Below are 23,547 nucleotides of genomic sequence, written 5' to 3'. Positions count from 1 at the left end.
CCATCTCCTCTGGCAATATATTCCACAGACTCAATCTGACTGGCTCTCTACACTGCTTTGGAACACCTAGAAAACAACAAAACACAAGACCATAATAAAAGCATAAGATATAGGAGCACAATTAGGCCATTTGGCCCGTGGAGCTTGCTGTCCTATTTCATCATGGCTGATTCATTTTCCTCTCGGCCCCAACTTCCTGCTCCGTATCCCTTCCTGCCCTGACCAATCAACAATCTATCAATCTCTGCCTTAAATATACATAAAGACTTTACCTCCACAGCTGCCTGTGGCAAAGAATTCCACAGATTTACCACTCTCTGGCTAAAGTAATTCCTCCTCATCTCCATTCTATAAGGACACTCCTTTATTCTGAGGCTGTGTCCCCTGGTCGTAGACTCTCCCAATACAGGAAACATCCTTTCCATATCCACGCTATTAAGACCTTTCTTCATCTGATAGGTTTCAATGAGGTCTCTTCTCATTCTTCTGCATTCTGGTGAATACAGGCCAAGAGCCATCAAACACTCTTCATATGACAAGCCACTCAATCCTGGAATAATTTTTGTGAACCTCCCTTAAACAGTGTCCAGTTTCAGCAATTCTTTCTAAGATAAGGTGCTCAAAACTGCTCCTAATACCCCAAGTGAGGCCTCAGCAGTGCTTTATAAAGTCTCAACATTATATTCTTGCTTTCATTTTCTAGTACACTTGAAATGAGTGCTAATATTGCATTCTTACCATGGACTCAAACTGCAAACTAACCTTTAGGGAATCCTGCACAAGGACTCCCGACCTTTTCATTTCTTCCACCAAAGTGAATGACCATACACTTCTCAACACTGTCAATTCTTTGCCCATTCTCCTTATCTGTCTAAATCCTTCTGTAGCCTGTCTGCTTCCTCAAAACTATATGCCCCTCCATCAATCTTCATATCGTCTGCAAACTTTGCAACAAAGCCTTCAATTCCATCATCAAAATTATTAACATATAATATAAAAAGAATCATTCCCAACACAGACTTGGTAGAAAGGTGTTCCTGATGGCCAATCCTACTCCGTGGAGATGTTGTCCACCTGGGGGAAACCTTTTCAGAAGGTGTAACCCATCCCTTCCTCTGTTGAATAGCCTTCATCCAGGAGCCTGGTCTCACTCAGGGCAGCAATGTCGATGTTGTATGAGGGGTGCGTGGGGTCCTTCATAATGCTGTTTGCTTTGCGGATTCAGCGTGTAGTGTAAATGTCCGTGATGGCGGGAAGAGAGACCCCGATGATCTTCTCAGCTGACCTCACTATCCGCTGCAGGGTCTTGCGATCCAAGATGGTGCAATTTCCGAACCAGGCAGTGATGCAGCTGCTCAGGATGCTCTCAATACAATCCCTGTAGAATGTGATGAGGATGGAGGGTGGGAGATGGACTTTCCTCAGCCTTCGCAGAAAATAGAGACACTCTGGAGTCCATTAACTTTTATATGTATAAATACATGAACTGCACATGTCATCACACTACCACGTGATACGCGCCCACCTTGTTTAAAATAAACACAAAGTTAGACCCGCATTCCCGGACTCCTGTGTCTTCCTTGGAATTAGTTTAATACTTTGAAGTTACAAAACATTATACTGGCGATGATGTATTTTTAAAACAAACCTGAGATGCTATCAACCTGTTGAAGTGCAGTGGAAAGTTCAAACAGAAAAAAAGCACAAAGGCATAGAGTTTGCTTTGAAGTTTGACTGCTCCAACCAAACCAGCAGAAATGAGCTTTGCTGATATTGTCAAAGAAATGCAGGACGTTTGGAACCAAAGCCGTTGTTGACTGCAGAATGCTTAATCGGATCAAAAGGAAGGAGAGTCTATTTCAGCGTAAGTGGTTGAATTGAAGAGATCGAGCATTGTCAGTTCGCCAATGGGCTTAATGATACATTAAAAGTTTGTTTAGTTTAGAACAATGTACATAGAAATTTACAGCACATTACAGGCTCTTTGGCCCATAATGTTGTGCTGACTATGTAACATTCTCTAGAAACTGCATAGAATTTCCCTAGCACATAACCCTCTATTTTTCTAAGCTCCGTGTACCTATATAAGAGGCTCTTAAAAGACCCTATTGTATCCGATTCTACCACTGCCCCTGGCAGTGCAGTCCACACACCCACTACTCTGTGTGAAAAACCTAACCCCTGAGATCTCCTCAGTACCCATTTCCAAGCACCTTAAAACTATGTCCCCTCATGTTAGCCATTTCAGCCCTAGAAAAAAAAAACCTCTGGCTATCCCCACAATCAATGCCCCTCATCATATTATACACCTTGATCCGGTCACCTCTCATCCTCTGTCACTCCAAGGAGAAAAGGCCAAGTTCACTCAACTTATTCTCATAAGGTACGCCGTCCAATCCAGGCAACATCCTTGTAAATCTCCTCTGCACTCTCTCTATAGTATCCACATCCTTCCTGTAGTGAGGTGACCAGGACTGAATACTCTAAGTGGGGTCTGCCCAAGGTCTTATATAGCTGCAACATTGCCTCATGGCTCTTAAACTCAATCCCATGGTTGATGAAGGTCAACACACCATACACCTTCTAAACCACACTGTCAACATGCACAACAACTTTGAGTGTCCTATTGACATGGACCACAAGATCTCTCAGATCTCCCACACGGTAATGAGTCATACCCATTTATATTATATTCTGTTTTCAAATTGGACCTAATAAAATGAAACACTTCACACTTATCTAGGTTGAATTCCATCTGCCACTTCTCAGCCGAGTTCTGCATTGATATCCCACTGTAACCTCTGACAACCCTCCAGACTATCCACAACACCCCCAACCTTTGTGTCATCAGCAAACTTACTAACCCATCTTTCTACTTCTTCATCCAGGTCATTTATAAAAATCACAAAGAGGAGGTGTCCCAGAACAGGTCCCTGCAGAACAACACTGGTCACTGACCTTCATGTAGAATATGATCCAATGAAAACCACCCTTTGCCTTCTGTGGGCAAGCTAATTCTGGATCCTCAATGCAAGGTCTCCTTGGATCCCTTGTCTCTTTACTTTCTGAAGGAACCTTGCAAGGGGAATCTTATTAAATGCCTTACTGAAATCCATATACACTACATCCACTGCTCTACCTTCATCAATGTGTTTTGTTACATCCTCAAAGAATTCAATCAGGCTCATAAGGCACAACCTGCTCTTGACAAAGTCATGCTGACTATCCCTAAACAGATATATCTCTCCAGATGCTCATAATTCCTGCTTCTCAGCATCTTCTCCACCACTGGTCATATTTACTGGTCTATAATTTCCTGGGTTATCTTTCTTGAACAAGGGAACAACATTTGCAAACCCCTAATCCTCTGGTACTTCTCCCATCCCTATTGATGATGTAAAGATCGTCACAAGAGGCTTAGCAATCTCCTTCCTCACTTCACACAGTAGCCTGGAGTGCATCTCATCCAGTCCCGGTGACTTATCTAACTTAATGCTTTCCAAAAGCCCAAGCACATCCTTTTTCTTAATGTCTAGATGCTCAAGCGGTTCAGTCCCCTGTAAGTCATCCTCACAGTTGCCAAGGTCTTTTTCCCTAGTGAATACTGAAGCAAAGTATTCATTAAGTACTTCTGCTACCTCCTCTGACTCCATGCACACATTTCCAATATTGCACCTGATTGGTCCTATTCTCACACGGCTCATCTTCATGCACTTCACATACTTGTAGAATGCTTTGGGGTTTTCCTTAATTCTTCTCACCAAGGCCTTCTGGCTCTCCTAAATTCTTTCGAGTTCTTTCCTGGCACCCTTGTAATTTTCTAGAGCTCTAACAGTACCTACCTTCTTTACCCTTTTATAAGCTTTTCTTTTCTTCTTAACTAGATTTTCTACATACTTTGTTCTTTAACTCTACCATCCTTTCCCTGCCTCAATAGAGCATACCTATGCTGAACTCCATGCAAATGTTCTCGGAACATCTGCCACATTTCTGCTGCGCGTTTCCCTGAGAACATCTGCTCCCAATTTATGCTCCCAAGTTCTTCCCTAATAGCATCATATTTCCCCCTACCCATATTAAATGCTTTCCCAGATTGTCTGCTCCTATCCCTTTCCAGCGCTATGGTGAAGGAGATAGTGTTTTGGTCACTATCTCCAAAATGCTTTACCACCAAGAGATCTGACACCTGACCAAGTTCATTTCCCAATACCAGATCAAGTACAGCCTCTCCTCTAGTTTGCTTATCTACATATTGTGTCAGGAAACCTTCCTGAACACACCTAACAAATTCCACCCCATCTAAACCCCTTGCGCTAAGGAGATGCCAATCAATATTAGGAAAGTTCAAATCTCCCATCACAACAACCCTATTATTATTGCACCATTCCAGAATCTGCCTCCTTATCTGCTCCTCGACATCCTTGTTACTACTGTGGGGGGGGGGGGGGGTTCTATAAAAACACCCAGTAGAGTTTTGCCCCTTTCCTGTTTCTGACTTCTACTCACACTGATTCAGTAGACCACCCCTCCATGACTTCCTCCTTTCTGTAGTCATGAGACTATCTCTAATTAGCAATACCACACCCCTACCTCTTCTGCCTCCCTCTCTGTTCTTGAAACATCTAAAGCCTGGCACACTCAGTGGCCATTCCTACTCCTGAGACATCCAAGTCTCTGTAATGTCCACAGCTTCACAGTTCCACGTATAATCCATGCTCTAAGTTCATCTGCCTTGTTTATGATACTCCTTGTATTTTGTGGAACCTTACAAGAAAGCATTCAAAAATGGCTCCTAACTGAAGCACAACTTATATTTAAAAGAGCAGTTAATATCAATGGAAACCACAGACAGAGACACAAATGAGTAGCAGTCAGGAATGAAAGTCAGCAGGAATAAAATTGCAGCACCAAGACAGAAAGCTACCTGGCCAAAGAACTGCAATTTCAACAAGAGCACTGGTTTACATGCTGTTGATGAAAAATCTGATAATGATGAGAGTGATGCAGGACTGGTTACCCTTGAGATTCACAATGCAAAACTAGCAATATGGCTTACATGAGATGTAAACAGCAAATTAATTAAAATAGAATTGGACTCTCGTTCTGCTGTTTCAGTCATTCCATACAAAGTGTTTAAGAGGCATTTCAAAGCTACTACACTAAAGCATGCAGATATCCAATTAAGAACTTATACTGGGGTAAAGTTAACTCCTGTAGGAATGTCATGCATGACCATGCATAAGTTTATTGTATGTACTCCAAGTGGGAGACAAAAAGCTGCTTGTAAAAGTAGATGCAAAGACCAAAGCCCAGCTGGATGGATAGAAGGTTAAAAATAAGGAGTCAATGGAGACTCTTTTCAAAAAACAAAGGATTTGTCAGAAAATATGGGTGAGGAAATCGAGAACAGAGGTTAGATTGTAAAGGGAGCAATAGGATTAATAAGAGAATACTCCAGTCAACTAAATGCATCTTCCTAAGATCGAGATGCACAAACTAGAAGATGAAAAAGGAAGGAGTCAAAAGGTGTACAGAACTGCTAGAGCCAGTTCCTGCGGTCTCTGAATCAGCTCCTACAACAAGCCCTAGAACCTGCGATTGTTTTCACAGCCACAAGTCTCACCTGCCAAGCAGAGAGTTTCCCCCTTGTCAGGAAAGATGCTATCCTACGAGAGTAAGAAAGCTTCCACAGTGATTAAATCTTTAGGTCTGAAAGGGACAATTAAAAATTTACTATGCTGTGGATGTCTATATATAGTAGTTGCATTATATAGTATGTGTGTATAGTTAAGATGCATTTCAATTGAGTTGGAGTTTATAGCTAAGCAGGGAGGAGTGTTGTGTATTTAATATTTCAGAAAATATTTGAATAATATTGTCTATTTCTTGGTTGATTATACATGCTTGTTCATTTCAATAATACATTACAAATTAAATGTATATATACATGAATTGCATAAGTCATACTTGATACATGCGTGCCTCGCTTAAAGTAAGCACAAAATTAGACCTGCATTCCTTGACTCTCATGTCTTCCTTTGAATTAGTTTAATGTTTTGAAGTTACAAGACATAACATGAGAGCCAAGTCATTTTGTGAAGAGAGTAGAAAGGAATTGTTAGTGATAATGAAGGCCCAAGTTTTGATAATATTGATGGAGAATGTGATGATTCAAATTTAATGGACTCTGTTTTTGCCAAAAATGCATGCAATGATATTAAAAAATCAAACAATAATCAAAAGTTAAGTCACGTGAGGAGCATCATCTCCAAAAACCAGCAGAATTACCAGAACAGGAAAGAATAACATTTGTCACCATGTATAATTAAGGGTAAAGACGCTTCTTTTAAAAGCATTTGTTTGGTAATCAAATGGGGGGGGGGGGGGGGGAGGGGGGGGAAGAGAGAGACTCACTATTCTTCCAACACTGAATATTACACTGCTTTGCTTTCAGAAGTGAAGGGCAAAGCAAATAGTCTTCACTGTAAACACGAGGAAATCTGCAGATGCTGGAAATTCAAACAACACACACAAAATGCTGGTGGAACACAGCAGGCCAGGCAGCAGCTATAAGGAGAAGCACTGCCGACGTTTCAGTTCGAGACCCTTCATCAGGACTAACTGAAAGGAGAGATATTAAGAGATTTAAGTCTTTACTGTATGTTGGATCATATTTATCCTTTCTTGATGGAAATCTAAGAGTAGATACCACACTTGAAATGTGGAAATAATTTTTCTAAACCTGTTGATGTTGCCAGTAATGGAATTTAATGCAATTTAAGCTCTTCACTAGTTGGGAATTTAATTACATGTATTGCTAAGATTGCACTCAACATCCAGTGTTACTGGATTGTTGGAGACCCTCAGTCTCCCTGATAAGTACATCTGCATAAAGTGCACTGAGCTGCAGTTCCTTAGAAAGCATGTTAAGGCACAGGAGCTGGATGATCTTGGGCTCATATGGGAAAATGAGGGGGGGATAGATAGGAGCAATAGGGAGGTAGTCACCCCTAAGTTGCAGAATGCAGGTAACTGATGACTAGGAAGAGAGGGGAAAGGAAATAGGCAGCCAGTACAGAATGCCGTTGTGGCTATTCACCTCAATAATAAGTTTACCGTTTTGGATACTGTTGGGGTGAATGACCTACCAGCAACTGGACTCTCTCACACTGAGTTTGTCTCTGTGGCTTGGAAGGGAAGGGGCTAATGAGGAGTGCAAAAGTGATAGGAGATTCCATAATTAGAGGAGCATACAGCAGATTCTGTGGATGTGAAAGAGACACCCAGATGGTATGTTGCCTCTCGGGTGCCAGGGTCAGGATCAAGTCCACAACATTCTAATGGGGGAGGGTGAACAGCCAGAAGTTGTGGTACAATTGATTCCATTGGCATAGGTAACAAAAGAGAGGAGGGTCTGAAGAAAGAACATAGAGAGTTAAGTAGAAAGTTGAAAAGCACGACGTCCATGGCACTAACCTTTGGATTGCTGCTTGTGCTAAGCAATAGTGAAGGTAAGAAAAGGACAATTCAGCAAATTAAATGGATGAGGGACAGGGTTTCATTTTTCGATCACTGCGATCTCTTCTGGGGTATGACTTGTACAAAAGACATGGGTTACAGCTGAACTTGAGGATGTACCAGTTTACAGTGGAGTAAAAGGAATTAACAAGGGATGAGAGAGGAGTTGGCTAAAGTTGATTGGAAGGGAACATGAGCAGGGATTTCAGTAGAGCAGAAATTGATGGAATTTCTGGGAGCAATTTGGAAGGTGCCATAAAGATACACCCCAAAGATAAAGTATCCTATAGGAAGGATGAGGCAACCATGGATGTCAAAAGAAGTCAAAGACATCATAAAAACAAATGTAGCCCCTGGCTCACCTCAGGCTCGCTCAACTCGCTTCCGTCTAGGGGGAGCAGCCTCCGGCCCCGCCAAACTGGATAATCAGCTTGTGTGGATGCTGTGTGATGTCCCCACCTCGCCAAATAACAGACAGTGCACCATATGCAATTAAATGATTACACTTTATAGATCTTTCTAGAACTAAGTGATTAATAATTACACAGTATATATGAAGGAAAAGAAAATAAAGAAAAGGCGCCAAACTTATCAAAGTCCAAACCACTTCGTGCACAACTGTTAGAGCTCAATTAACGAAGTCTTCTGGCCACCATTCGATCCCCTCTGAACTCCTCGACTCGTAGCTCAGGACCACCTGAAGTGATCAACCAAGCACGTCTGTCCTCGTCTCCTCTCCTCGCCGAACCTCCTGGCCTCGGACCCCCGCTCGGGGTCCATTCCTTCACCCAACTTACAGCACTGTGTCCTCTCTCTCTCTCACCCCCTCGCGCCGACTCCCCAAATCCCGGCCAATAATAGTTTACAGACGCAGAAGAGAGAATAATATTAATCCCAATTGGTTAACAAATGAATACAATTCTCGTTATCAGCAACTCTAAACCGAAACAAGCTGCGAGAGAAAGCACTTGTCATAACAAAGAAACATTCCTACTTCTAACAAAACAAAGAAGCCATTTTGATTAACATACGCAGTAACAAAGGAAAAAAGAAACCCCCTTACACAAAATAGAGCAATATAGTAAAAAGATTGTGAGGAAGGTAGAGGATTGGGAAGCTTTTAAACACCAACAGAAGGCAATTAAAAGCCGTAAAAAGAGAAAAAATGAAATATGACGAAAAGCTAGGAAATAATATAAAAGGGGATAGAAAGTTGTTTTTAAAAAAAAATACAGTATATAAAGAGTAAAAGAGAAACAAAAGTGAATATTGGACCACTAGAAAATTATGCTAGAGAGTTAGTAATGGGGAACAAAGAAATGGTGGACAAAATTAATAAGTATTTTGCATTAGTTTTTCCTGTGGAAGATACAAGTAGAATACCAGAAATGCTGGAATGTCAAGGGGAAAAGACAGTGTCATTGCTATTACTGAGGAGAAGGAGCTTGGTTAGTTGAAATGCCACCTGGACCAGATGGATTACACCCCAGGATTCTGAAAGAGATAGCTAAAGAAATTGTAAAGATTTCTTTACAATTACTAAAGATTTTTCAAGAATCACTGGATTCTGAAATGTTTTGGAGGACTGGAAGATTGCAAATGTCATTTAACACTTTAAGAAGGGAGGGAGGCAGAAGAAAGGAAGTTATAGGCCAGTTAGCATGATTGGGAAGATGCTGAAATACATCATTAAGAATGAGGTTTTGGGGTACTTGGAGGCCTACGACAAAATAGGCCAAAGTCGGCAGGTTTTCTTTTAGGGGAAATCTTGCCTGACAGATCTGTTTGAATTCTTTGAGAAACTGACAGGAAAGATAGACAAAGGAGTTTCTCTGGATGTTGCAAAATCTAGTGATTCTTGAAAGATCTTTACTCATGTCTCCATGATCCCTTCAGCCACCTCTTTCAGAACTTTGGGGTACACCATCTGGTCATCTGGTCCAGGTAACTTATTTACCGTCAGACCTTTCAGCTTCCCAGGAACCTTCTCTTTAGATATGGTAACTTCACACACTTCATGCCCCTGATACCCAGGACTTCCACCATACTACTAGTATTTTTCACAGAGAGGTTTGATGCAAAATATCTATTCAGTTCATCCACCATTTTCCCCCATAACTACCTCTTCAGTATTGTTTTTTAGTGGTCCAATATCCACTCTCAACTCTCTTTTACACTTTATGTATCAAGAAACTTTAGATATCCTTTTTAATATTATTGGCTAACTTATTTTTTTATTCCATCTTTAGCATCTTAATGACTTTTAGTTGCCTTCTGTTGGTTTTTAAAAGCTTCCCAATCCTCTAACTCCCCACTAATTTTTGGCACATAATAGTGCCCTCACTTTGGCTTTTATGTTGGCTTTGACTTCTTTTGTTATCTATGGTTGTGTCATCTTTAGGATACTTCTTCCTCTTTGAGATGTATATATCCTGTGCCGTCCAAATTGCTTCCAGAAATTCCAGCCATGCTGCTCTGTCATCATCCATGCCAGTGTTCTTTTCCAAACAACTCTGACCAATATTCTCTCATGCCTCTGTAATTCTCTTTACTCCACTGTAATACTGACACATGTGACTTTAGCTTCTCCTTCTGAAATTACAAGGTGAATTCAATTATATTATGATCTCTTGTTCTCAAGGAAAGAAAAAGGGTTATTTTTCTTTCCAGTTGTCTGAGATTTATTTATATCTCAGCCAATGCCTAAGGTCAATAAGGCATTTTCTAATATAAAGTGTTTCAAAAATGTATTTTAACACATAAGGGCTTTTTATTTCAGTGTACTTAATAACTAAAGCAATATACTTTGGATTTTTGATATATTTTTCTTCACAATATTAAAAAGTTAGCTGGAATTTATTGCATGCAAGAAACCATTTTGTGGCTTAGTTAATGAGAATCAGCAAAAGAACATAGAGTTAATCATATGAATAGTGGTCCCAGAGTAATCTAAGTAGTTAGAGCAGAACCAATTTGCATTATCAGCGCCACTGCCGCAAAAACAGTGCATGGTTTATTATTTGTTTGTAATGTGGTCAAGATTATTATGGATTCTTCAGATCAATAATGACATGGTTAGTGACCCAAATGTTACACCAAACTCTGCAGTTGTTATAAAAAGCAATTTAGTTGCAAAATAATTAAGTAGACTTACTCACACTTTATTGTGAACTTGCAACCTCTCACAATAGGCAAAATTTAGGACCAGGTTGTGCTGTAGTTTCCAATAAAATAGAAACTGCAGTGAATTACAGAACAGAGCCATTATAGTTTACAGGCTGTACACGCTAGTAGCTGAAGTGTTGTTGCAATGAATCTGACCAACTTGCCAAGCTCAACATTTTTGGTAGCATAAGCAGTGCCATTTAAAAGTATTATGGTGTTTACTCAGCAAATTATGATGACTCCACAAGAACAGATTAGTAATAACAGGGGAAATTAACACGGAACCAGGTCATAGATAATCTAAATTAGTATGTAACAACAAAAAGATGAAAGAAAAAGTAATTTGATGAGTCAAAGCCATTCTTTTTATTTGCTAATAGTTGACACTGACATCTAGTTGACGATCAACAATAATTCCCCCTTCCAGTTAAAAGACTTTTCCTTCCCACTCATCTCTTCTTCTGTTCCCCTCTCCAGCTCTTTACCTCTTCTCATCTCCTTATACCCTCCCCCCAGGGTTCCCTCCTCCTTCTCTTTCTCCTATGGTCCACTCTTCTCTCCTATCAGATACCTTTCACTCTAGCCCTTTACGTTTCCTACTCACCTGGCTTCCTGTATCACCTCCTAGCTATTCTCCTTTCACTTCCCCCACTTTTTCATTCTGGCATCTTTCTCCTTCCTTTCCCATCCTGAAGAAGGGTCTCGGCCCAAATCCTATGTGTTTTGCTTTGGATTTTCAGCATCTGCAGAACTTCTTGTGTATATAATCTAGGAGAAATTTCATCTATTTAAAAGGTAGAAATATGCATAGTGTTTTATTTGCGTGTCAGTCTGCTACATGGAAGATTATGCCAATATTCCCACAAAGTGAAGGAAGTTCATCCTGAAGCCATGCAATACAGAAGCTGCTTGTGCACTGACATGGACATTAAGCAGAACTGAGTGAGCTAAGTAGGGAAAAAATGTTCAGCAAATGTATTCTTACCAAAATTTAGGATACCTGACATCTCTGCTAGAGAGACTAGAGGAAGCGGATACAGAAGCAAAATGGAAATGTGTTTGGAAAGAAATCAATTTGTAGCAGAAAGGAATAATCAGGGAATAGGGCCAGTTGAATTGCTTCTTCAAAAAACAGGACCTGTGGAACAAAACAGTGAGGTGGCAAAGTTGATATATTTGTGGGAGTGACGTTCACAATACTTGAGTAACAGATGTATTCATTATCATTCTTCTCTTTATGTTCTTTATTATAATTGGGATAATTGTCATAACTTCCCTCTTTCTTCCATTTATCCTGGTCTTGAAATATAATCAAGAGAAGAGGGCACAATGAATGTGTGGGTGCGGATACGAGCATAAAAAGATGGAGATGACCCAGCTCAATTACATCATATTTTTCAAGTGCTGTTTGTCACTCAGCTTCAACCTCCTGGTAAATGGGATTAGTATAGATGGGTACATGGGATTGGCATAGATGGGTACAAGATGGTTGGCACGAATATGGTCAGCTGAATGGCCAGTTTCTTTTCTGCATGACTCAGTGACTTTGTGCATTTACCTGCAGATGTTACCAGTCTGCTAACCTCACTGTAGCAGATTTCAACAATTTTCTCTTTACCTGTAACTTTTCTTTTCAGGAACATTTTGGCTAGTAATTCTTCATACCACCATCACCAATCAGCACCAGGCGAATTATCCTCCATCATTCAGCATAAAGCCCCACTCCACCTCCACCAATGGACATCAGCTCCACTCTTCCTCCACCAATCAGCCCCAGACTCTACTCTTTATCCATTGGTCATCACCAGCCTCCAGTCACCCAACCAGCCCATCCCACTGTACCTGCACCCCACCTTTCTACATCTCATTATCACCACTAGCCTGCCCTTTCCAAGAAATTGTGTGCCAGAATGAAAGAGAGACTTATATTTATGACAATGTGCAATCACTTTTGTAATGAAGGAGATGTGGTGAGCAACTTGTTCACAAGAAGTACTGAGATAGGCAGATACGAGAAAATCTGCAGATGCTGGAAATTCAAGCAACACACACAAAATGCTGGTGGAACGCAGCAGGCCAGGCAGCATCTATAGGAAGAAGTACAGTCAACATTTCAGGCTGAGACCCTTCATCAGGACTAACTGAAAGAAGAGATAGTAAGAGATTTGAAAGTGGGAGGGGGAGGGAGAGACCCAAAATGACATAAGACAGGAGGGGGAGGGATGAAGCTAAGAGCTGGAAAATTGATTGACAAAAGGAACACAGAGCTTGAGAAGGGGGAAGGATCATGGGACAGGAGGCCTAGGGAGAAAGAAAGGGGGAGGGGAACACCAGAGGAAGATGGAGAGCAGGCAAGGGGTGATTGTGAGAGGGGCAGAGAGAGAGAAAAAAGGGGGAAAAGTAGATAAATAAATAAGGGATGGAGTAAGAAGGGGAGAAGGGGCATTAGCGGAAGTTAGAGAAATCAATATTCATGCCATCAGGTTGGAAGCTACCCAGACGGAATATAAGGTGTTCCTCCAACCTGAGTGTGGCTTCACCTTGACAGTAGAAGAGACCATGGATTGACATAACAGAATGGGAATGGGACGTGGAATTAAAATGTGTGGCCACTGGGAGATCCTGCTTTCTCTGGCGGACAGAACATAGGTGTTCAGCAAAATGGTCTCCCAGTCTGCGTTGGGTCTCACCAATATATAGAAAGCCACACTGGGAGCACCTGCTTGAAGGTTACATAAAGAACTGAATATTGGTTCTCAATTTAATTAATATCAGTTATATTTATATAATCCATAACTCCTGAATAAACCTAACGTACCCTCTACTTGGCTCCTGGACATAAATCTGTCCCAGGAAGTTCAAGCTTTAAGGATCTAATTAATTTGGGCAGCAAAAATGCTCTTGACTTAGGATCCCCTCCCCAATTACTTGACCACCATAACCTTTTGTGGACCTACATCAACACTATCTATCACCCCTGACCGGCAATCTGAGAGACTCCTGCTGAGTTGGCAATGAAATGTTCCAGGCATTCAGCCACATCCTCTTCTTGGAGACATTTATCCTCTCGATAAATTCAACAAAATGCAGCTTTGTTATTCATGATTCTTTGCTTGTTAGTTCCTTCCCTACTGGCCCTCTGTGGTATACATTGCATCCTTTGCCAATTTGGTACTGTATAATTTTAAGATTATTGGACAGGACTGTCAGTAGTTATTTTATGAACAAGGGACACCAGCTGGGTAACTTAATTTGTTTTGGGATCACAGGCAACAGTTTGCGATGGCTAAGATTATTCAGGTCCGATCAATCCCAAGTGTCTCGGTAGGTCCCTTTGTCAAGGGGTTATCCATTGGATGGTTTGGGGTCATCTATATTTAAATTGCTGTAGGGATCTTACCCCTATGACACTCCCTACTGGCATGTCTTTTCATTAGCTGATGCCACCACTGAAAAGGTCCAGCTCATTTGGCATTCACTTGCATCCCGGCTGAAGAGACTACCTTCTGATATTTCTTCTCTCTGGGATTGCTCTGCTTGGCTTTCAAAGTTGTGACTTTGGGTTCTTTGCTAAAACTTGGTTCCCATTCCATCTATCATCCCAATATGTCCGTCTCTATGCCGATATATTCCACTAAACATCTAACATCTGTAACCAGCCTTCAAAACAAAATATAATATAGCATGCATTTCAGTGTTGGTATGCTCTCTCCACATCCTTCACATTTGTGCTTAAGTTTCCTTTCATCCATAGGTCAGGATTGATCAGATGAAAGTCCAATTGGATGAAAGGTGTAGTTGGTCATTTTTTAAGTTTCCTGTAATGAAACTGCTAGTGGGATGACTCAGTTGGTCTTCCTTCTCTCTCTGGTCCTCTGCGGCTGTCAGCAGATTGGTTCTGTTTCACTCAGTCCCTGATCTTAGGTGAACTCTCATTTATATTTTACCAGGCACAGGCTGGACTTCAAGCAAATCTACATTTACATTCTAGGAGATGAGGGTAACCTGAATCTTGCCGACCCATTTGCATTTTATGAGACACACACTAATTATATCACAACAAACTTTCCAAAGAACTAAACTTCAAAATCAGTGCATTGACATTACCCAATATATATCATTGTTTAACCTTTTGGAACATTCTTGTTAAGTATGCACAAATTCAGTATACACAAGTTAGCAGTTTCGCAAAACGCCAATTTCTTTCTAGAATGTGGGAATTGCATATCCAGAATAAAGACACTCACATTTCCATCACCTTTACCTGAATTCCACATCTCTCTCTCTATATCTGTTCTATCTGTCTCTGTCTGTCTGCCTGTCTCTGTTTCTCTCTCTCTGCCTCTGCCTCTCTGTCTATCTCTCTCTAAAGAAGAAAGGAAAATACGGATGTGTGGAGTCCCCACCCCCACATTCACAGAACTTCTTAAAGAGACTGCCTCTTAAAAGATAAGACATCCTACTGTTACATATTCAGGCAACAATAAATATATGTGAGTTAGGCAAGGGTTTTCATAACAAATAACACGTTTATTAAACACTGAAAACAAACCCCCCAAAAGTAAACAAACACTAACGTAACTGGAAATCAGCTGCTGTGCGGCAGCTTAAACAGTTCTTAAAACGATGCAGCTCAAACAGTTCTTAAAGCGATGTTGCAAAAAACAGTTCTTTAAAGTGGTATTGCCAAAAGTTCAAAATGCTCACAGTCCATTTAAAAGGAGAGACTTATTAAAATGATTTAAATTCTCTTTCACATCGTTTTTCTTCAGTTTCCAAAGACGAACTCTTCGCACGAAGAATTTTATGAAACGTAATGGCTTAAAGGCACTGACCTTTCCTTTATCACCATTCTCAAATCCTTTCTGGTCATCCCAGGGATTAACACGAGAATAGTCAACGAAATCCTTCCGAACAAGGATCAAACCTGTTTCACCGTCGAAAATCGATTCTCCTCGATCTTTAACTCCCGAACTCCGATCTTCACTCTCCACTGACTCTCAACTAGCAGTATTGTAAAGAAACTGCTGGCAATGACCTTTTAAACTTTAGGCATTAGATAAAACTTCATCTTTCAACTAAACTGCGTCATCACATTAAATCACGCAGTGGCATAAAGTCAACATGGCAAATACAGCCACGAACTGCCCCACCTCACAGGGAGGGGTCCTCCTTTTATACCCTGTAAAAAATCCTGTCACATGATCTCTACTGGCGGGAAAATGAAGTCACTCCACCATCACAAGACCATTACCTCAAGTCCAGTATAGCTTCAACCCCAGTCACGTGACAAGGGTACCACTGTCACGTGTCACGGGTACGTAACACTACAAATTCATTTTATAGGTAACACAAACTCCCCCTTGGATTAATTGTGTCACACTTGCAATACAGATTTAACAAACTGCGATTTCCTTTGCACACATTCCCCCTCACTTAAGCACACCTCATGCAAATTTCTTGAACTCACAAACCATCCATCCTTTGGTTAATTACTCTCAAAAGTTAAATCACATTCACAATCACTTTACAAAATATTTTAGACTCTAAGGCTTTGAAACAAAAGCTACTGTAAATTATTGATCATGGGCAAGCAAACATTCAAACACCTCCACATCAACCAAGATTTGAACATCTTTTGAGTTATCACAGGTCTGGATGACCTGTTTGTCTTGCATTCTTGGCGATGTGTCCCACTTTAGAATAACTAAAGCTCAATCTTCTCAGACAACCCTTTACTCCGGACCCCAGCTTATACTTATATAGATAGATAGATAGATAGATAGATACTTTATTCATCCCCATGGGGAATTTCAACATTTTTTCCAATGTCCCATACCCTTGTTGTAGCAAAACTAATTACATACAATACTTAACTCAGTAAAAATATGATATGCCTCTAAATCACTCTCTCAAAAAGCATTAATAATAGCTTTTAAAAAGTTCTTAAGTAGTTTACTTAAATACATTAAATACAATCAACCCCTGCACTTTAACATATCTTACTCCTGGCGGTTGAATTGTAAAGCCTAATGGCATTGGGGAGTATTGACCTCTTCATCCTGTCTGAGGAGCATTGCATCGATAGTAACCTGTCGCTGAAACTGCTTCTCTGTCTCTGGATGGTGCTATGTAGAGGATGTTCAGGGTTTTCCATAATTGACCGTAGCCTACTCAGCGCTCTTCGCTCAGCTACCGATGTTATACTCTCCAGTACTTTGCCCACGACAGAGCCCGCCTTCCTTACCAGCTTATTAAGATGTGAGGCGTCCCTCTTCTTAATGCTGCCTCCCCAACATGCCACCACAAAGAAGAGGGCGCTCTCCACAACTGACCTATAGAACATCTTCAGCATCTCACTACAGACATTGAATGACGCCAACCTTCTAAGGAAGTACAGTCGACTCTGTGCCTTCCTGCACAAGGCATCTGTGTTGGCAGTCCAGTCTAGCTTCTCATCTAACTGTACTCCCAGATACTTGTAGGTCTTAACCTGCTCCACACATTCTCCATTAATGATCACTGGCTCCATATGAGGCCTAGATCTCCTAAAGTCCACCACCATCTCCTTGGTCTTGGTGATATTGAGACGCAGGTAGTTTGAGTTGCACCATATCACAAAGTCCTGTATCAGTTTCCTATATTCCTCCTCCTGTCCATTCCTGACACACCCCACTATGGCCGTGTCATCAGCGAACTTCTGCACATGGCAGGACTCCGAGTTATATTGGAAGTCTGATGTGTACAGGGTGAACAGGACCGGAGAGAGCACGGTCCCCTGCGGCGATCCTGTGCTGCTGACCACCGTGTCAGACCTACAGTCTCCCAACCGCACATACTGAGTTCTATCTGTCAAGTAGTCCACTATCCAATCCACCATGTGAGAGTCTACTCCCATCTCCGTTAGTTTGTGCCTTAAGATCTTGGGCTGGATGGTGTTAAAGGCACTAGAGAAGTCCAGGAATGTAATCATAGTTACATTCATAGTTATAATATCATAGTTATAAGTGTGTATGAGTGTGTTTATACATTTTTTAAAATTCTGATCGGGTCTACTCTGACTGATTCACAATCTTGTTTTGCATTGAATCTGTGTCCCTGGGAACTTTTGACATAATCCAAATACTCCATCCTGGCCCAAATCCCTGCTGATCAGGGCTGCTCTGGCCATATCACCTCTGTGAATCTTACGTGTGGCTGAGCTTGACCTGCCCACATAATCTTTCCCTTCCCTGAGTTTATGACAACATCCGCCTTACTAAGTGCATCCATCTCCACATCTGTACCCTCTTTGTTTGGGCCTATCCAGAAATCCACTGGGAAGTAGACTCCCTCCACATCAAGTACTCTACCTGAAGCTTGTTCTACTCTACCCTCATTTTTTACTGCCTTATATTTATAAGATATATTGTTTCTCTAATCATAAGCAAGAGTAGGTTGGTGTCCACTAACATATAACATTGAAGAAGAGTCTCAGCTTCAAGCACTTCTATAGATGCTGCCTGACCCGTTAAGTTCCTCCAGCATTAACTGTGTGTTGCACTGGATTTTCAGCATCTGCAGAATTTCTTATGTTTAACATATGACATTGATAGCCTCCTATTTAAGATATTATGGGTGGCCAGTACTGACAATGTGGGTTGCCAATAGTTACTTGTCTGACTTGGATGCTGTCTTTACTAGTTCTATAATCTGGACAGAGGTTAGTGAGTGATGACTATTCTGCTATGGTTTCTGCCTGTTTTGGTGTGTGACTCTCACACCTTCCTTCCTTCTTTGGACACTGCCTCTGAACATGGCCTGAGAAGCCACAGGTGCAACAATTCATCTCCTTTACCCTTCTATGTCCATTCTGGCAGTCCCTGGCTTTGTACCTTGGTTACTGGCATACAAAGCAGATCCTCCGTGTCTTCACAGGGGTTACATCCACTACAGCCACCTTACTGCCCCTTTCCCCTCTCCTCTGGTTTATTTCCCCACCTCATGATATTATTACAAGGTAGGCTGATTCCACTGCTATTCCCAAATATAAAACTTTCTGGTGGGCTGAATTCAGCCTTTCTTTGTGCATTGTAGGAAGACTGGATCATCTCGCTCTGGATTGTCCAGCCCTGAGCATCCTTCATAGGCACAGTGTTTTTGCTCTGCATAGTACACGGTGCATTCATCGGCCTTCTGAACAACTGATATTATTATTTCCTTAAGAACCGAAAAACATAAATATAGGAGCAGAATTAGGCCATTTGTCTCATTGCGTATACTCTGCCATTTCATCATGGCTGAACTAATTTACCTCCCATCCCCAAACTCCTGCCTTCTCCCTGTAACCCTTCGTGCTGTGAACAATCAAAAATTTATCACCCTCTGCCTTAAATGTACATAAAGACTTGAACTCTTCAGCTGCCTATGACAAAGAAATCACCAGTCTCTTGCTAAAGGAATTCCTCTTCATCCCCATTCTAAAAGGACACCCTTCTATTATGAAGCTCTGTCCTCTTGTCTTAGACTCTTCCCACCAAAGGAAACATCCTCTCCACATCCACTCTATTAAGGCCATTCACCATTCGATGACTTTCAATAAAGTCACCCATCATTCTTCTGAATTCTAGTGAATACAGACCCAGAGCCATCAAATGTTCTTCATCTCAAGCCATTCCACCCTGGAATCATTCCCCATCTCACCTCATTTCGGTCATTGCCTCTCTTATTCCTTAAAGTTCTGGTAACTCTCCTCATTACTGGTATTCCCATTAATTTCTCATGATCCATCTTGGGGTTGTAATGTTCCACATAATTTCTTGGAGCTTTGACCAGAGACTGATCTGGAGATCAGAAGTTGAAGAGGACGGAATTTCTCTTGGCTTTTTGATATCCCAAGGATGTGGCCTGGAAGATGAGCGTGCCTTCAGTGTGCCAGATTTTCGTGACTCTGGAGATGTGTTGATTCTAGGCCGGAGCCCCTGACTGAAGCATCGTGGGAGTATATGGAACATCAGGAGCAGCGGTTTAACTGCCATAGGTTGTGTGTCTGAAGAGCTGCTCCTTTCTGGGGCCAACACTCCGGGTACAGAGCTCAGAGAAATGACGCAACAGCCTTCTAACATCGTAAACCAGCAAGTTGTTTGTCATGTCTCATCTCTATCTGTGAGACAGGGGCACCTCTTTTTCCCTTATTAGGGAGAGAGAAACTATGGTATGTCGAATTACTAGGTGAATTGCTGTATGCTCGAGTACTCGGTGGAGAGTGCTGATGCTTTCAGCTGGTGGGGGTGGGGGGGTGGTTGGTCGTTGTTTTGCTGCTGCTTGTGCATGGGAGGGAAGAGCCGGGGGGAGGGGGTTCTTTGGGGTTCCAATGTTTAACTGTCATTCATTCTTTGGGGCACTCCTCTGTTTTGCCTAGAAAAAGGATTTCAGGATGTATATTGTATACATTTCTCTAACATTAAATGTACCTATTGAAACAGCAATGGTTGTGGATTGTTTACATCAGCTCTAGTTTCTTTTTGGCACTGGAGAAAGCATGCATTGTGTGACCAGTACTGTCTTTATGTGTACAAATTAAGGCAGATGATATAACCATATAACAATTTAACAATACCATATAACAATCTGAAACTAAGTTACAGAGAAAGGCTGAATAGATTATGACTTTATTCCCTGGAGCGTAGGAGAATGAGGGGAGATTTGATAGAGATGTATAAAATTATGATGGGTATAGGTAGAGTGAATGCAAGCAGGCTTTTTCCACTGAGGCCAGGGGAGAAAAAACAAAGAGGTCATGGGTTAAGGGTGAAGGAGGAAAGGTTTAAAGGGAACATTAGTGGGGGCTTCTTCGCGCAGAGAGTGGTGGGAGTGTGGAATGAGCTGCCAGATGAAGTGGTGAATGTGGGCTCAATTTTGACATTTAAGAGAAACTTGTACAGGTATATGGATGAGAGGGGTTTGGAGGGATATGGCCCAGGTGCAGATCAGTGGGACTAGGCAGAAAAATGGTTCGGCACAGCCAAGAAGGGCCAAAAGGCCTGTTTCTGTGCTGTAAGGTTCTATGGTTCTAATTATAGCACGGAAACAGGCCATCTCGGCCTTTCTAGTTCATGTCGAACGCTTACTCTCACCTAGCCTCACCTACCTGCACTCGGCCCATAACCCTCCATTCCTTTCCTGTCCAAGTACCTATCCAATTTTTTTTTTAAATGACAAAATCGAACCTGCCTCTACCACTTCTACTGGAAGCTCGTTCCACACAGCTACCACGCCGAGTAAAGAAGTTCCCCCTCGTGTTACCCCTAAACTTTTGCCCCTTAACTCTCAACTCATGTCCTCTTGTTTGAATCTCCCCTACTCTCAATAGAAAAAGCCTATCCACGTCAACTCTATCTATTCCCCTCATAATTTTAAATACCTCTATCAAGTACCCCCTCAACCTTCCATGCTCCAAAGAATAAAGACATAACTTGTTCAACCTTTCTCTGTAACTTAGGTGCTGAAACCCAGGTAACATTCTAGTAAATCTCCTCTGTACTCTCTCTATTTTGTTGACATCTTTCCTATAATTCGGTGACCAGAACTGTACACAATACTCCAAATTTGGCCTCACCAATGCCTTGTACAATTTTAACATTACATTCCAACTCCTATACTCAATGCTCTGATTTATAAAGGACAGCATACCAAAAGCTTTCTTCACCAGCCTATCCACATGAGATTCCACCTTCAGGGAACTATGTACCATTGTTCCTAGATCACCCTGTTCTACTGCATTCTTCAATGCCCCACCATATACCATGTATGTCCTATTTTGATTAGTCCTACCAAAAAGTAGCACCTCATATTTATCAGCATTAAACTCCATCTGCCATTTTTCAGCCCACTTTTCTAACTGGCCTAAATCTCTCTGCAAGCTTTGTCAACTGTGCTCAGGTGTATTATACACAATGTGTCTGAAAATTTCTCGATGAGCCTCCCAGCATGATCTAGCCCCACAAACAACACTTATATGTGTGACTTACTCTTGAAAAATACGCACAATTTATCCTGTTTCACACTAAAGAAAAAAACATTTTGCAAAGCAAGAGTTTCAAATGGCCTTAATAGAGTGGATGTGGAGAAAATGTTTCCTATGAGGGGAGAGCCGAAGACCAGAGGACACAGTCTCATATATCTTATGGCCTTTAACTTCAGTAAAGTATATTTTTAAGAAAAGTAGCAGAGAAGTTGCTTAAAAGAAACCTATTTAAACATCCTGAATGTTCCGATATATACAATGTTTGGTTTGTTTGGACATACATTTTTCTCTGCATCAGAAGATTGTAGACTAAGTTCCCATGTCAGGGATTTCAACTCAGTTTGTTCTGACACTGTTATCCATTTTCAGTGCTATACCATCCCAATTGCTGCCATTGCCTTTGAATAAGACAATAGAATGAAGACTTGTTGACCCTACTTTAAAGATCAGAGTAGTTTTTTACTCTTGTGGCCAATATTTATCTCTGAACCTCCATCTCTAAAACAGATCATTGGGTTATTTAATCATTGATACTTGTGGACCTTACAGAGCAGATCTTGACTGTCTAGTGCAATAAGTAACTACACTGGTTGTAAAATATTTTTGAATTCTCTAAGGTTTGCAGTAAGTCCTTCTATTTTCCCCTCTTAAAAGTCCTTATATGACATATTTCTTCTTTCTGTTATTTATTATTTAGGAGGGCATGGAGCGACCACTCCCTGCTGAACATCGACGGCTCCTCGGTAGAGATCACTAAGAGCACCAAATTTCTTGGTGTTCACCTGGCGGAGAATCTCACCTGGTCCCTCATCACCAGCTCCATAGCAGCATCTCTACTTTCTGCAAAGGCTGAGGGAAGTCCATCTCCCACCCTCCATCCTCATCACATTCTACAGGGGTTGCATTGAGAGCATCCTGAGCAACTGCATCACTGCCTGGTTCGGAAATTGCACCATCTTGGATCACAGGACCCTGCAGCGGATAGTGAGGTCAGCTGAGAAGATCATCGGGGTCTCTCTTCCTGCCATTACAGACATTTACACTACACGCCTGATCCGCAAAGAAAACAGCGTTATGAGCATTAAAACCCCACACACCCCTCATACAAACTCTTCTCCCTCCTGCCGTCTGGGAAAAGGCAACAGAGCATTCGGGCTTTCACGAACAGACTATGTAACAGTTTCTTCCCCCAAGCTATCAGACTCCTCAATACTCAGAGCCTGGACTGACACCTTACTGCCCTATTGTCTTGTTTATTATTTATTGTAATGCCTGCACTGTTTTGTGCACTTTATGCAGTCCTGGGTAGGACTGTAGTCTAGCGTCATTTTTTTCTGTTTTTCTTTATATAACGCAGTTCAGTCTAGTTTTTGTACTGTGTCATGTAACACCATGGTTCTGAAAAAACGTCTCATTTTTACTCTGTACTGTACCAGCAGTTATGGTCGAAATGACAATAAAAAGTGACTTGACTTGACTTATATTAACAGTGTACTCATTACAGATTATCACTATTGTTCATCGTATAAGAAAAGCTGAAAAGAATTTAAAATTGGCACTAGAACTAATGATAGGAGGTATTGAGGCTTCAGGACGTTGGCCTCAATACCTCCTTGTCCAATTGGAATCTTGATTTCTGCACTTGCAGATCCCAGTCTGTTCAGATTGGCAACATCTCCCCCACAATCTCCAACAGCGCAGGTGTACCACAAGGCTGTGTGCTTGGCACCCTGTTCTTCTCACTTTATACTTATGACCGTGAGGCTAAGCCACAGCCCCAATGCCATATTTAACTTTGCTGACAACACCACTGTCATTGGCTAAACCAAAGGTGGTTACAAATCTGCATATAGGAGGGA

General features: G+C 41.5%; 1 long non-coding RNA gene across 1 annotated transcript in view; it reads left to right on the top strand.

Moving 5' to 3' along the window:
• Positions 1–23,118, top strand: part of LOC140733455 (uncharacterized) — a 271,387-nt gene extending 248,269 nt beyond the window's left edge. Inside the window, exon 3 of the long non-coding RNA XR_012100288.1 lies at positions 22,386–23,118. This is a non-coding gene — a long non-coding RNA (uncharacterized lncRNA). The remainder of the gene's footprint in view (positions 1–22,385) is intronic.
• The last annotated feature ends 429 nt before the right edge of the window (positions 23,119–23,547 follow it).

Source organism: Hemitrygon akajei, chromosome 9, assembly GCF_048418815.1.
Source record: "Hemitrygon akajei chromosome 9, sHemAka1.3, whole genome shotgun sequence".
Classification (NCBI taxonomy): domain Eukaryota; kingdom Metazoa; phylum Chordata; class Chondrichthyes; order Myliobatiformes; family Dasyatidae; genus Hemitrygon; species Hemitrygon akajei.
This window is presented reverse-complemented; position numbering and strand designations above follow the sequence as displayed.